Here is a 14,278-nt window from a genome sequence, read left to right on the forward strand (position 1 = left end):
TTCCTGAGGCCTCTCAGCTTCTCAGGAGGAAGAATCCTAAGGAAAGGATTTTCCATGAAAGATGTCTGTGACAACACCAAGGGCAGCCGAGTGCCTGGGGGTTCCTGGGGGTGCTCTGGGCAGGGTTGGTGTTGGCTGATTGCTGCTGCTCATCTCGTGGTGTTATTGTAAACAAAACAGAGCTGAACCTGCAGGGATCCACCCCAGCAGGGTGAGGGTCCTGCCTGGGAGGGGAGCACCGGATGGGGGAGCAAAGGCTGCGGAGCATCTCTGGGGAAAGGCCGAGGCTCTGCAGGACACAGAGCTGCCCGAACAGAACCAGGGCCTGAGAGGCACGATAGACACACACAGATTTATTTCTTTCCAGTTTTTCTCCTTTCTCTTCCTCAGGCTGTGTCTTTCATGCTCCAGATCTCGAGATGCACAGCACGGAATGTGGCGTGTGGGAGGCAGCTCTGTGATTGAGCTGCTGTTTTAAGTTAAGTTATATATTGCCCATAAATGGTTATTTTCTGGAGCTTAGCGTCTTCATTAAGAATCACTTTGTGCTGAGAATTTCCATTAGTCAGCTTGAAGCTGCCTGTTTATGCCTCTAAAAAAATTTTCACTCTACATTTTCTGAGCTTTTAAGCTTTTATTGAACGCTTTCAAAAGGAAAATCCCTCTCAAATCTTTTTAAAAGAAGAAACCACAAATAACATCTTTGACAGAATTCCTCTTCATTTTGAAGAATTCTGAATCAAAATCACGAATGATATTGTGGAAATCAGCTTTTTTAAAATACCCAAATCCAGAATTAGCTGAGATTGCCATAAAACCACTCATTATGTAATGATGGTCATAAAACAGCAATACTATTTTATTCTGAGATTTAATTATGTAAATGCAAGGAGTATGTTGATTGAATTCTTAGAATGTTTAATGGTGTTAAAGATAATATTGTGACATTTTAGCCCATGTTCTTCAGAAGTACTTCTAAATGACACCAGAATTCACATGCTCCACCTACCCTCCCTTGTATGTTTTATTTTTCAGTGAAGTGGGAGTTTTTTTAATGCAAACATAGTGCAGTTCTCCTTATGACTCCAAGTGACAGAGCAAGGTGGCATTTCTGTCATCACACACTGCCCAGTTACTCCCTTGTCCAGCCCTTTGAATCCTTTCCTTCAGATCCTGGTTCACCTACTCCAGTCCAGCTGTTTTCAGTTGGATTTCATAATTTCAGACTATGCAAGACCCCTTTAAGGACCCCACAGATACTGTCTGTTTCTGGTCCCGGTACTACAGGAAATAAGCTTTTCACACCTGATAAATTTGTTTAAATGAACAAACAAATAAATGGACAAAAAATCCATCTGCTTTTTTTGTCAAAAAATAAGTTAGGTTATCTGAAATTACTTTTGGTCCTACACTGTGAACATCCTTAGATGGCAAATGCAATCATCAGAGAATGTGTAACCAAATACTAGCACAGAATTCCATTTTAGAGATCAATGTATAGCTCTTGGCATCATTAGGGGCAAGTTTCATGCATAATATAATTACTGCATCTTATAAATCAAATTATATTAATAAGCAGATCTCTTTGGGACAGGAGCTGTCACTTGCTATATTACTGAACAATGCTTATAATGCTGGGCTTGAACCTTGATTGAAAGTGAGATCTGACTGTAAAATTGTAATCAGGAGAGCTTGGTAGATTTTCTTCCCTCAGTTTTTACAATTGCTCAATACATTTTTCTCTATCATTTTAGCCTTTTTCATTTGACAAATATTGATGGCTTTTCCTGAGCTCTAAATGGAACTAAAATTGTCATGATAAAAGACCCAATAATTGCATGTGTTTCTGTAAGAGTTACAAGCCAGAATACTTTGTTCCAGAATAAGAACTCAAATTAATATAGTCAAAGCCACTTAGTCTTTTTAAAATCTTCTACTCTGAGTCAATCACAGCTTCTCTGAATTGTGATTACCAGCAGTACCTTTACAAAAGTACCTGACTGGTGCCTGTCCTCATAAGAGACTTGGCTTGCAGCTGTTTGTTAGTGTCAATAAACATTGCACACAGGAATCAACAGGAGAGCTTGCAGGACCAATATTAACAGCCATTAGCTATTTTAAATTGTAACACCTAACTGCAAAGTATTCTTACTCAGAATTTATTTAAACGACAATCAGGGGAATTTTTCTTCATTTTATGCTGGTGTTCTATTATTAAATCCAAAATTTCTAGTGGTGATATCATACAAGTGTGTAAGTACCAGTATAAGCAATACCAGTACTGTATGAAAAAGTATCAAATTTATCTTGATCCAGCACCATTTATTTCTTTGGGATGAGAAGGCACAGATTAATCTAGATGGAGAAGAAGGAAAATAAGCAAGGCCAAGGTAGACAAGCTCATACTGAATGTCTCAGGCAATCCATCTCTCTCTGAGTTCCTTACATAATTACACAGCTGTCCCTTCAGTAAGCAGGTGACAAAGCAGCTGCAAGTGGACAGGGGCTGCAGCCCCCAGTCCCACCCCGGGCACCTCTGACCTTGTGCCACCCTGAGCTGCAGTTCCCAAACTCAGGTCCCAGGTTCAGTTCAGTTTTCCTTGGAGTAAGAACTTCCCAAGGCAAGCAAGGAGTGAGAGCAGGGCACTCCCAGGGGCTGCCTGATCCTGCTGTCCCTGTCTGCTGGAGATGCTCCTGCCTGGCTGATCCTGCTCTCACAGTTTGGTGGGAATGCACCTGCCTGATCCCGCTGTCCCTGTCTGCTGGAGATGCTCCTGGCTGCCTGATCCCGCTGTCCCTGTCTGCTGGGAATGCTCCTGGCTTGGAGCTCATTCAGAGCCAGGCTGCCTCTCCCATGGTGCTGCTCATGCTGCTCTGCATCCTGACTCATTTTGGAGGGTTTTGTTTCACCCTTCTGGCAGCACATATGCAGAGACATTGCATTATTCATTCTCTGGGTATGACACCTCTCTCGTGGTTTGGATGTTTGTAGTTAGATAGCTCTCAGGCACACCAAGCTGGAAGATGCAGATTTTGCATGGAGATTTTCAGCAGTTTACTGTAATGTGGCCACTTTAGGGAAGAACAGACTATTTTTATGCATGAGAATATTCCATGTCCATAAAATGCTGACCTTATTCTGGAAGATAGGGTTATTGTCTTACATCTACAGGTGAGCAAGTATAGCAGATCCACATATTCACAAAACTGGAATTTTCCTAGCAGATGTGTAATGGAAGAAGGTGCTCAGAGAGTCCAGCTGTTACTGTGACCTTGACCATGCAGACCTGTCTGGTGTCACTGGAGCCTTTTCCCAGAGCCACTGCTCAGCTGCAGCTGCAGGGTGATCATTGACTCCTGCCAGTGCTGGGAACACCCTCAGGGAACCAATGGAATAAATCAGAGACTATAACTGAGGGGACAAACAAAGAAAATGACGACATCTTGTTCTTCCAGTTCTGCTGTCTAACAGCAAGACTATTTCTTCATGGTCCAGACTTTCTCTTACCTCTTTCTTGCATATAAAATTTTCTGCTGATGATTTGTGTACTTTTGGCCATATTGCACTGACAAGACAGTGACATCTGCTGACCAGTTCTGTGTATTAATTTTATTTTTTGATACTTTGCCATGAAGTAGTTACCCCAAATTCTGGTAATTACTGTAAAAATCCATTAATTAAGATAAAACTTTGGCAAGACCCATAAAGTGTCACAATTTTTAAAACATTAAGCAGTTTCTTATCCACGTAGCCAGCTGCCTGCCCATTGCCACCAAGCTGCTTCCAGTCAGGTCCTCCATTGTCCTCAGGTGTCGCCTGCCTGTGCTGGGTGTTTGGCCTGGCCACAGACACAGAGGGCTGTGTGTTATTTTTAGATGTGGAGGATGCATTGAAATGGAGCTGATTTCTCTATAGACTTCTTCAAAAAAACCAAAGCAAAACTCCCCAAGCCCTCAACCTTATTTGCTGTGGCCGCTGTGGTGTTTGCTCCCCAGTGGGTGCCAGCAGGGCTCTGCTGACAGCCCAGAGTCCCAGCGGGCTGCCCCTCCTGGGCCTGTTAATTCCATGAACGGGGGCAGCAGTCTGCTCCTCCTCCAGGCTGGGACGGGATGTCTGCACTCAGCCTTTATCAGCAACTGCTGTGGCTGCTGCAGCAGCTTCATCTCTGCTCCACCTCACTGCTGGATCTCGTCATCCCTTCAGCTCTCAAATGTTCCCTTTCTTTGTGCCCTCCTCTGTCATTTCTCCAGAGGGTCTGGAAGTAAATTCAAATCATCATCAGTTACTAATCTGTGCTATTGGTATCTCCACTGAGGTGAATAAAATGCTACAACATTTTAAGTCTAATTTCTGTGCATGTTGATTCTTTCTGTATTCACAGCTCCTGCAAGGCTTTGTAGATATGCAAATTAGGTGTGATCCATTTTTGGGAGCTAGTTTTAATTATTAATATTTTTAAAAAACCAATAAGAATAATTTTTGGAGTTGTTAGCTATTTTAAGTTAGTGTCATTTTCCTATCTGTACTGCTGGGTACAAATAAAAATGGTGATTGCAGTCCCCTGACTTAATGGGGGTAACTGGCAAGTAGTAGCATTCCAAGGCTTTTTTTCTATCTTTCTTTTTTTGCCATCATCCGAGCAAAGATGGATTTTTCCATAGTATCATTATAAAACATTCATAAACAATAATGTTTTCCTGATTGTAAGTGGTATGTTTTAAGTTGCATTTAAAGCATCTGAAAGTAATTTAACCTGGAGTTACATGGTGTCTCTTGAGAGAAGAAAATCAGAATTGCTTTTGAATCTGCTGTGACTTCAGCAGTGCTTGCAATGGCAGCTCAAGCAGCTGCTTAGAAAAACAGTCCCTGAGCATGCTGAGGTGGGAGATGTGTCTGTGTGTGCAGTTTCCAGCTTCAGGAGTCCTCTAAAGCTTCACTGCCTCATTCAGGTGTCTCTGATTCCCTTGACCTTGTGAGTACTTTAACGTTGTACTCTCCAAAAATCTTTGTTCTTTGTTGCAGCTGCAATTGAACATTTTAATTTGTTTGGAGTGTTATTTTGCAATGGATAATGCTATAAAGCCAAATTAGAAAAATTACAATGTATGTTCATACAAATTAATTATTCCTAATGATTTCCTGCCCAAATATATATTCCTTTCTGCGAATGAAATGGAAAGATGATTCTTTACTCTGGGGAAATGTCCATATATTTATGCAGATCTTAATTTGCAATCTCATTATAGTTCTGAATTACACTAAAATGTATTTCTATTATAATTTTGAAGACTTTTTTTTCTTCTTGACTCTTGTCCTCTCCCTGCCACCTGCAGGTGGTTTGCGAATGCAGCTGGTTTATGGTTCTGTTCAAGGTTGCTCTGGCGCTGTAGGAAATGATCTGTTTTTTCTCGTGGCCATGAGGAGCCTGTTGGCTCTTCAGTGGAATTTCTGTGCTTGAATCTCCGCTGTGCATGGCATTTGTACCTCAGCTCCAGGGAGATGTCACTGTTTGGCTCATGGAGTGCTGCAGAGCCTGGGCAGGCGGGGAGCTCGAGTACAAAACATTTCTTCTGCATCTGGACACAATCAAATATTGTGTGTATGGTCTGCTAAAACACAGATCCTATCATTTATGTAGGGATATTTTTCTGGTAATGTAAGGTGTCCAAGCAAATGATGACAGTGAATGGTGAAACCCAGTAGAAACATCTACTTATTTGTAAAGAAAGGCAGTACGTTTTGATGATGTTATGGGAATGATCACAAATAATTTTGAGAAGGTCTAAGTACGATTAGCAAAGGAAAAAAGACAACTTTTGTTGACGCCTTAGTTCAGCAAAACAATTTCAGAGTAACTTAACTGTGGTGTTACTGTAGGTTTGTATTCAACTCTTAATGCCTGAACCTTTTCCATTTTTAAACAAAATCTCACCTCTGTCTTGAAGGTGATGTCTTTAAACCTGCACCAATGGGCACAGAGCTACCATGGTCTGAATTCCTCCAGAATTCCACAGCAGCCTGTCCAGCCTCTCAGGAGAAGGCAGAATTAATCATTCAGGTCCAGACAGGTGTGACTTCCCCCTAATGAAAGAAAATGCTTTTCCTGCCAGAGACTGGGAGACAAACCTTGCCTGAGGCACGCTGGGTGCGCAGCAGCATCCACAGGAAGGAGTGAGAGCAGCGAGGGAGCCCTGGCCTGTGTGGTATGATCTCACAGTCCTAGCTCCAAATGATGCTGAGCATCAGTGCTGGACTCTGCCCCACTAACTCAATAGATTTTCCTCCCATTGTAGCTGTGATAAGGGAAGAAGTTACTCAGGACACTCACAAAGCTGAAGGATTTGTCATAAGGTCATTTATGTTCGTTGTACAGTCCAGACTCCTGTGCAAAGAGGTAGACACAAAATATTTTATTTTCTTTGCAATCATCTACCTGCTGTCCTGCCTCACAGAAGCAGGGCGAGTCTTTGAGGAAGGATGTGCTGACAGTGCCAGCCCAAGGCAAAGTCTCTCAGATATTTCTCTGGACCCAGAGCTCTGCCAGAAGCAGTCTGATCTTGAACCACATGCTCTCCCTTTTTATAAACTTACAATATATAAGCTTATGTAATTTTACAGTGACGCTTTCCATCTTGTAATTCTATAACCTGAACTCTAAACACTTTCACTCCTACTGGTGATGCTTTCCTTTCTCTCAGCTGTGTCCACCCAGGCTTATTGCTAATTAATGTCCTTTTTCCTTAGAGCGCTTGGTGTTTGTCCCACAGGGCTGAGAACAGTACAGCAAATGGAAAAGCTGGTAATTCTGTGGGACTGGCACTGACTGGAAAGGCTGAGCCCGAGTGCAGCAGTGCAGGACCTGCTGCCTGGGCACTGCAAACGCTGCAGCATTTCCTGCTCCGTCCCAGGGGACAGCCTGCTTTCCCTGCTGTTGTTCAAAAATGCATGTTATTGCCAGCCAAATGGTTGACCTGGAAATGTTAAATAAGTGCTAATTCAAAACCAGCAAACTGCAAAAAGTTTTGGGCAGGGGAGAAAAAAGAAGAAAAAGAAATGGCAGGAGCTAAATTTGGAAGACAGTGAAAAATCAATTAATAGAAATGTATTTGAAGGAATATGCAAATGAGGCATAAAAACTTATATAACGTGTTCTGTTTTGGCAAGAAATATAGGACAAAATATGGAAAGAGTTTTCCTTAACCAGGAGAGGCAGTAATGGATGTAGGTCAACATGCTGGAGAGTTGGTTGAATGAGAACAGTGAATACAGAGGGGCAGGAAGATGGATTGTTTTATTCCTCTTCCTCTCTCTGCAGTGCTGTGCAGGTGCTGTTTGATGTCAGCAGGTAACATTTCCCTCCCCATTTTAATTCCACCCAGGACGCCCCACTCCTCCAGTGCCACTGTCAGTGCACTCTGTTCTAGCTCAAGGAGATATCCTGATTTATGGCATAATAACAGGATCATTTTTCATGCTCAAGCCGGCAGTTATCAGCAGTTTTGGTGATGCGTTGGAATCTATGTGGCTATAAAAGGCTCTTTCCAGTTAAATCAGTTTGGAAGATAAGCTGAGGCGTTTGCAAAAATTGTTTTATTAAACTGCTTCATAGCTATTCCATTCCAGCATAAACCCACTTGACTTTTCTAAAGAAAATTGTATTCCTCCATGATTTTAAGTCATTGATGGCTTATGTGGCCATAACTTGCCCCTAATGTCAGTCCAGAAAGATAATATTTATGCATCCTATTTTTTGTCCTCCAGGGCTGCTCATGGGCTGGTGGGGGATGTCCCTGCCCACAACAGGGGGCTGGAATTAGATGATCTTTGGGGTCCTTCCAACCCAAGCTTTTCTCTGATGGGATCAGTATGGGAAAGGGAAAGGCTCACACACTGTGTGTAATGTCTAGAGTTAAAGCAAATATGCCATAAGACATGAAATTCCAAGTGAAAATAAGTAATCTTTTTTTCCTATCTGTGGTGTTTCACATAATTGCTGTGCTGCTGTTGCTATGGTAATGACAGCAATTCTCTGTCTCTATATTGTCCTCTTTTCTGTCATTTACAACTACTTACATGTGCTCACTTCTACTGCACAGATGAATTGCCCATCTACATCAACTTTTTTTTTCATCTTGCTTTACAGCCTCATACAATAAACTTATTTTTAGTCTACACAGAACTTAAAAATAGATATATGTTTAAAGGCTTTGCTGGGCTGGTACCAGTGCTGTATTTCTCACATGATCAGCCACCACAGAAGTGATGGGAGCTCTCTCTTACTCTCCAGAACATTTCAAGGACCTCTTAAGTTGATGCAAACATTGTCTCTTGAGCTGCTTTAGCAAATTGGCATGAGGAAGACTGAAATTGGCTCCATGCTATTTCAGCAGCTATAAACTTCCCTCCTCCTGTGTGATGTTACATTTAGAACTTGGCTGAAGGAGAAAGGGGAGAGGCTGCTGGGCATTATCCATCCCTCATGGGGCAGAGTGTGTTTGGGACACAGGGATTTCTTGGTATGCAAGGCTGCAAATGGGAGAGCTCTGACAGCGGGCACACAACCACAGCAATAGCAGAACATCCACTGTACAACACTGACATTTCTCCAGCATGATGGACGCTGCATTGTCATCTTTGTGAAAATCTGAGCTATTGATTTGGTGGGGAAAAAAAGGATAATGTAGTGCAGACTTTTAAGGTGGAGAAGTTCTATTACAAAAATGGCTTGTGGCTGATTATCCAGACTAACCCTACTTGGAATGGGCTCCTCCATGACGGTGCCATGCAGTAGCAGAAGAACAATAACCTGGGGGTGTCATTTGTGCAAAAGAAATAAAAATGGTGCATGTGCTACATGAGGGAGAAAAGGACAAGGGAACTTGTTCTGGCGGTTTCTCTCAGTTTAGTTTGTGATCTTGGGAACTAGTTTGGTTTGGCTCCCATTCTGCACAATAGGAGTGACATCCTGGGTAAATTATCTGCGTGGCTCCTGCTCTGATATGATCTCTGGGATCCTGCCATCACTTAGCAGAGCATCTGCTATGTTTTCCAGAGACAAAGATAACTTTGAATTAGAACTCTGAATCTTTCAGGATCAAAGTATCCAAAACTGGCCTCTGCTTCTGCGTGATGTGTAGGAAAAAACCCCACAGTGGACAGATGGTGAGATGCTCTTCTTTCCAGTATTATCTCTTCTCAGCCTCTTGCCCCAGTTTCTGCAGCAGACTTTTATGTTCTTGGAGATAATCACAAGCATCAAAACATGAGAAAATGCAAATACTATCATAGAATAGACCAAGCTATGAAACAAATAATGCTATTTTCTTCTCAATTTTCAGATAAACATTAATCTTGTCTCATTCATCTGAAAAATGCAGGTTTTCCTATTTCCACTTGTTCAGTGGCAGGTTCCAGCTTGTCTGGAGTCCAGTTGTGTGGGACTGGCAGCTGTGCAGGGTCTGTAATTGGTCTCCTGCCAGTTCTGGGCCTTTGGGGTTTCGCCTGCTGCTCTCCCCTGAGGCTCTCCCAGGTTTTTGTTTTTCAGCACCACTCCCCTGCCAGGCTGATCCCCAGGGAGGGTCTGGCCTCCTCTCCTGGCACAGCTCCCTCAAAAGGAGCAAACATTGCTTGCTTGGAGCTTACACTGCGTACAAAAATGTGGTTTAGGGGTAGAACACTCTTGCAATTTACCCACAGATTTGTGTGAAGATAGAAACAAGGCACACCCCACAGCTGGAAGTTTTGTAAATTAACCAGAACCACTGCAGGCTCAATTAACTGCTAAAGCTGCATAGAAAGCTGCAGAGAAGTGCTAAGGCAGTTTTGGCTCTTTTCTACTTTTGTGTTATACATTATAATGGCATTTATGTATGCCCTGCCTTTTTGGTTTCACTCCAGGAAGGACTGAACCTCAAATCAAAGTAAATTCAAATTTTGCACTCACAAAGACCAGAAACTGGTTGAATAATCAAGTTTTTAAGAAAGTCACTGAGGGAATTCAGGAGTTGAGAAGGTGATTTTTGGGAAGATGAAAAGATTAAAGTTTTTTGTGGTTTACCTGAAATGTCACTCTCTGAACTGACTGTATTTTTAACATTTTTTGTATTTATTTTATAGAGGTGATTACCAAGCCATATAGTTCTTGTCAGCTCTGGTTCAAGGTCTGCTATGTAAATCTGGCTATTTTTTCATTTACCTCATAATGGTATTTTAAACACAGATCTTGAACTATACTTGAAAGGAAGAGAGACTTTTATCCAATTTACATGCCAGAAATTAGCAATGAAAACCGACATGAAAAAAATTGAACTTGTGGTTCATCCACATACTTATATAAAAATCCAGCTCTGCAGTCCATAGCAGAAGGTTTTAATTAAGCCTGTTCTGGTCCACAGTGCAGCAGTAACAGGAAAACATTAATTACCCGGAGCTATAACAGGATGGCTCAAGATCCTGCTGAGAGCCTCTTTCTGTGAAGAGCCAGAGATACTGTCACATTAGCTGATATGATCTTTAGTAAAGGTTTGAACTGATTAGAACTTCTATTTTTCCTTATAAAGAAAAGTAATTAACAGTAATCAGCACAAGTTAAAGAGAAAATATACAAGTTTCAATATGTTATGTGTTACAGGTATAAAGTAAATTTTTCCCCCTAAATTTGCCACATTTTGAGACTTCCATAAGATCTGCTAAATCTGTTTCCATTGTATCAAAACTTGTTTCTCATGAGGTGCTCTCGGTCTCCCCAAGTGAGGGCAGGTTTTCTGTACAGCCTCATTCATTACTGCATTGGGATGGCAAAGGTTTGTCCAAAGGCAGCTCTGCTAGGAATTGTGTCTGCCTGTCACCACCCCGAAGCACTTACAGGAAAAAGCAAAAAGGTGTGGGAAAAAGGAGGAGGTTTGTTACCCTGGCTGTGCCAAACTGAAGTGGTCTGCAGCAGAGTTTAATTCTTTGCACAGATAAATGCATGGGAGAGTGGGAAGTGATCTCAGATCCCCTGTGGGGCTAAGATACAGGCCCACCCCTTTGTTCAACTTAATTTATAATAAGTATTCATTTTTAACAGTGCTTCAGTGTAAATCTTTTAGTACTAATCCGTCCTCTTGGAGGAAAAGCTAAAACAATCAGCTGGATAGGAATAATTGGTGCTAAAAGATAGGTTAAAATGTCTCTTTCTCTATAAAAATGTCTCCCTTTCTGAATCAGTTCAGCATTTTCTTTCTCCTTGAGAGGCAAGGATCTTTGGGCTGTAAAAGGATAGAAAAAGAGTTTTGTTTTCGTTAAAAATTCATTTTTTCAAAGATGGGTTAGAAAAGCCCTATCCCTTCCCTTACACTGAGCATATGAAGAAAAGGATTCTTTCAGAAATTCACAAAACATCTGCACCAAGTTGTGATGCCAGGCAGCTCTGGGGTCATTGGTGTCACTGGCTGGAATACTTCAATAATAATGGTAATAATAATAATAATAATAATAATAATAATAATAATAATTAGCCAGGTCCCTCTGGTGAGCAGGGATGCTCTTTGTGTCTCCGTGACACCAGAGGAAGCAGCTGCTGCTCACAGCAGGTACAAGAGGTACCTTGGGCATCTCTTTTCTCAGCTGATTAACACACCCCATGTCTCACAGAGCTTTCTCCTTTCCTTCCTCATCTCTTTGCACAAAAAGTGGATTTTGCTTATCACCGCTTTAATTTAGTGACCCATTGAATCAAGTTTATAACTGGAAGGCATGAAAGCATCCAGTGATTACTTTTTTAAACAGAGGCAGCTGGTTTTTCCTTGGGCTGTTTTTGTCTCACTGCCCACCAGATCCCTTGCTATCCAGGAAGCAATTCCTTTATTTCCTCTCCTGTATCATTTTAGGGAGGAACAATTTTGCAAACAGTTAAAAATACTTTGTAGAGAAATTAAATGCAATGAGAAGTGGAGATCAGGACATCTTATTTTCAAATTCTGTCAGCACACTTTAAAAGTAATCACCAGTAAAGCCAAGGATCCTTAGAGAAACAGCCCTAAAGCTGCATTTGCTGGGAGAACAGCTCTCTGAGAGTTTGGGGAGCTTTCTCTTCTCATACAGCTTCAGGCCTCACTCCAAATGGCAAGAAGCGACAGGCCACAAAGGTCTTACATTCATGATGAGTTTAATCCTCCTGAAATCAAGGAGTTTTGCTGGGAGCTTCAACTGGGGCTGAGATTTCACCTTCGGGTTTTTGAAAACATGTTGGCTGCTTCCCAGTTTGATGTGATTTATTCATCTCTTCCTTTTAAGCTTATCCTCTGATTAGCTGAGTGAGTCTTGTGTGGGACCTTACTTAAAAGAGGGAACAAAGTGTGGATCAGAGAAGCTGAAAGAGCCAGAAAAACAAGGGTGTTTATTAATGTTCTATTATTAAGTTTATTCTTTCATGTGGCATTCCCACAAAAGGTAAAAAATGTACAAATAGCTGACAAGGAGAATAATCAGAAGGATGAATAGCTATGAGACGGATTATTGTGCTGTTATAAAGGAAAAAAAAAGGTATGAGAGGAATTTAGAAAGAAACATTAAAATGATGTGCCATGAAAGTGGAGCTGGGAAGCCTGGACGCAGTAACAATTTCTGTGCTGCTCATTGCTCCAGCCATTGGAGCTCACACACAGCTCTGCAGCTGAGGAGCGGAGGATTTTTGCTAGAGCTGAGTAGCTGCTACTGAGTGCAGCCCCACGGCCCACACATCATTCTCCAGCAGGTGCACAAGGCACAGCTCCCTCTGTTCACGTGCCGTGCTGGGAGCTCCAGGCTCATTCTCTGTGTCCTGTCACTGCTCTGTGTCCTTGTGCACGCAGTCAGCACCAGAACCTGAAACAAAGACCTGCTCTGCTCTAGTGAATTCCTCTAAGAAAATCACCCCTGTGCAAACCAGCATCTCTAATTGTCTGTCACCTTGGCAGGTACAACAATTCTCTGGTGGTACCTGTGATAGCAAGGGCCACAGTCCTGGCTGCTCCTTGTCAGCTGCTGACAGCAACCTGGGCCCAGAAACCTTCCCTGGGTCGTTTGTACCTGTGTTTGATGACAAAAGCAGGCAAACAGGGCTGTGAGATTGGTGGCAATGTGCATGGTTTGTGCTTGTGCTAAAGGTGGATTGGCACCTGGCTGCTCTGCAGTGCAGCCCTGACTGGTCCCTGTCCTCACCTGTCACCTGCACTGGTGTCTGGCCTTACCTGGGACCTGCCCTGGGTCACCTGGGACCTGCCCTGGTGTCTGTCCTTACCTGGGACCTGTACTGGGTCACCTGGGACCTGCCCTGGGTCACCTGGGACCTGCACTGGTGTCTGTCCTTACCTGGGACCTGCCCTGGGTCACCTGGGACCTGCCCTGGTGTCTGTCCTTACCTGGGACCTGCCCTGGGTCACCTGGGACCTGCACTGGTGTCTGTCCTCACCTGGGACCTGTACTGGGTCACCTGGGACCTGCACTGGTGTCTGTCCTCACCTGGGACCTGCCCTGGGTCCCAGAGGAGCCCTGGCTCACCTGTCACCTGCCCTGGGGCTCAGGCACACTCACAGCTCATTTCTTTGCTCTCTCCAGGGCGGGCACTGCCCCACCCAACAATGCCCAGTGAGGGCTCTGGGCATTTACTTCTGGCTGCAGAGCAATCAAATCAGTTTCCTTCTATGAAAACAGAGCTAGAAACACACCTGGTGGGCATTGCTGTGGGTGTAATTGGTTTTTAACAAGGACATCACAAAGTCTTTGAAAAAAAGTTTTGCCCTGTTCTTTTGTCAGAAAGTGTGAGTTATCTGTAATTTTTTTCTTCTCCCTGTTGCTTAGCAGCCTTTAGCAGTTGTTGATGTACCATTTGATATATACAGATAGATCATGGCGCAGCCACAAGAGCTGGAAGTTCAGATTTCCATCACCTGATTTTTACACGTACCTCATACAAACCTCTACAGAGCTTCAAATGCAATTTGGCACATTTGCTCTCATGGAATTATGGAATTTCTTACCCTGCTGTCAACAAGCTGTGTACTATTACTTGGAAATCCACTTCAGATAGCCATTCATTATGCCTAGTTAGTGTCAAAATAGTTAATTTCTTTTCTTTTCTTTTTTTTTTTTTAGGCTTAATAGCATGCTATCATCTGGCAACCTAATCTTTGCTTTAATGAACAGTACCAACACATTAAAATGATGTGAAAATTATTACTTTAACTTCACAGAAAAAATATATCATTAGTACAAGAAACACGTTAAATTCTTCAAGGATACCTCAAGTGCATGGAT

The sequence above is a fragment of the Geospiza fortis genome, unplaced genomic scaffold, assembly GCF_000277835.1.
Source record: "Geospiza fortis unplaced genomic scaffold, GeoFor_1.0 scaffold145, whole genome shotgun sequence".
NCBI classification, from domain to species: Eukaryota; Metazoa; Chordata; class Aves; order Passeriformes; family Thraupidae; genus Geospiza; species Geospiza fortis.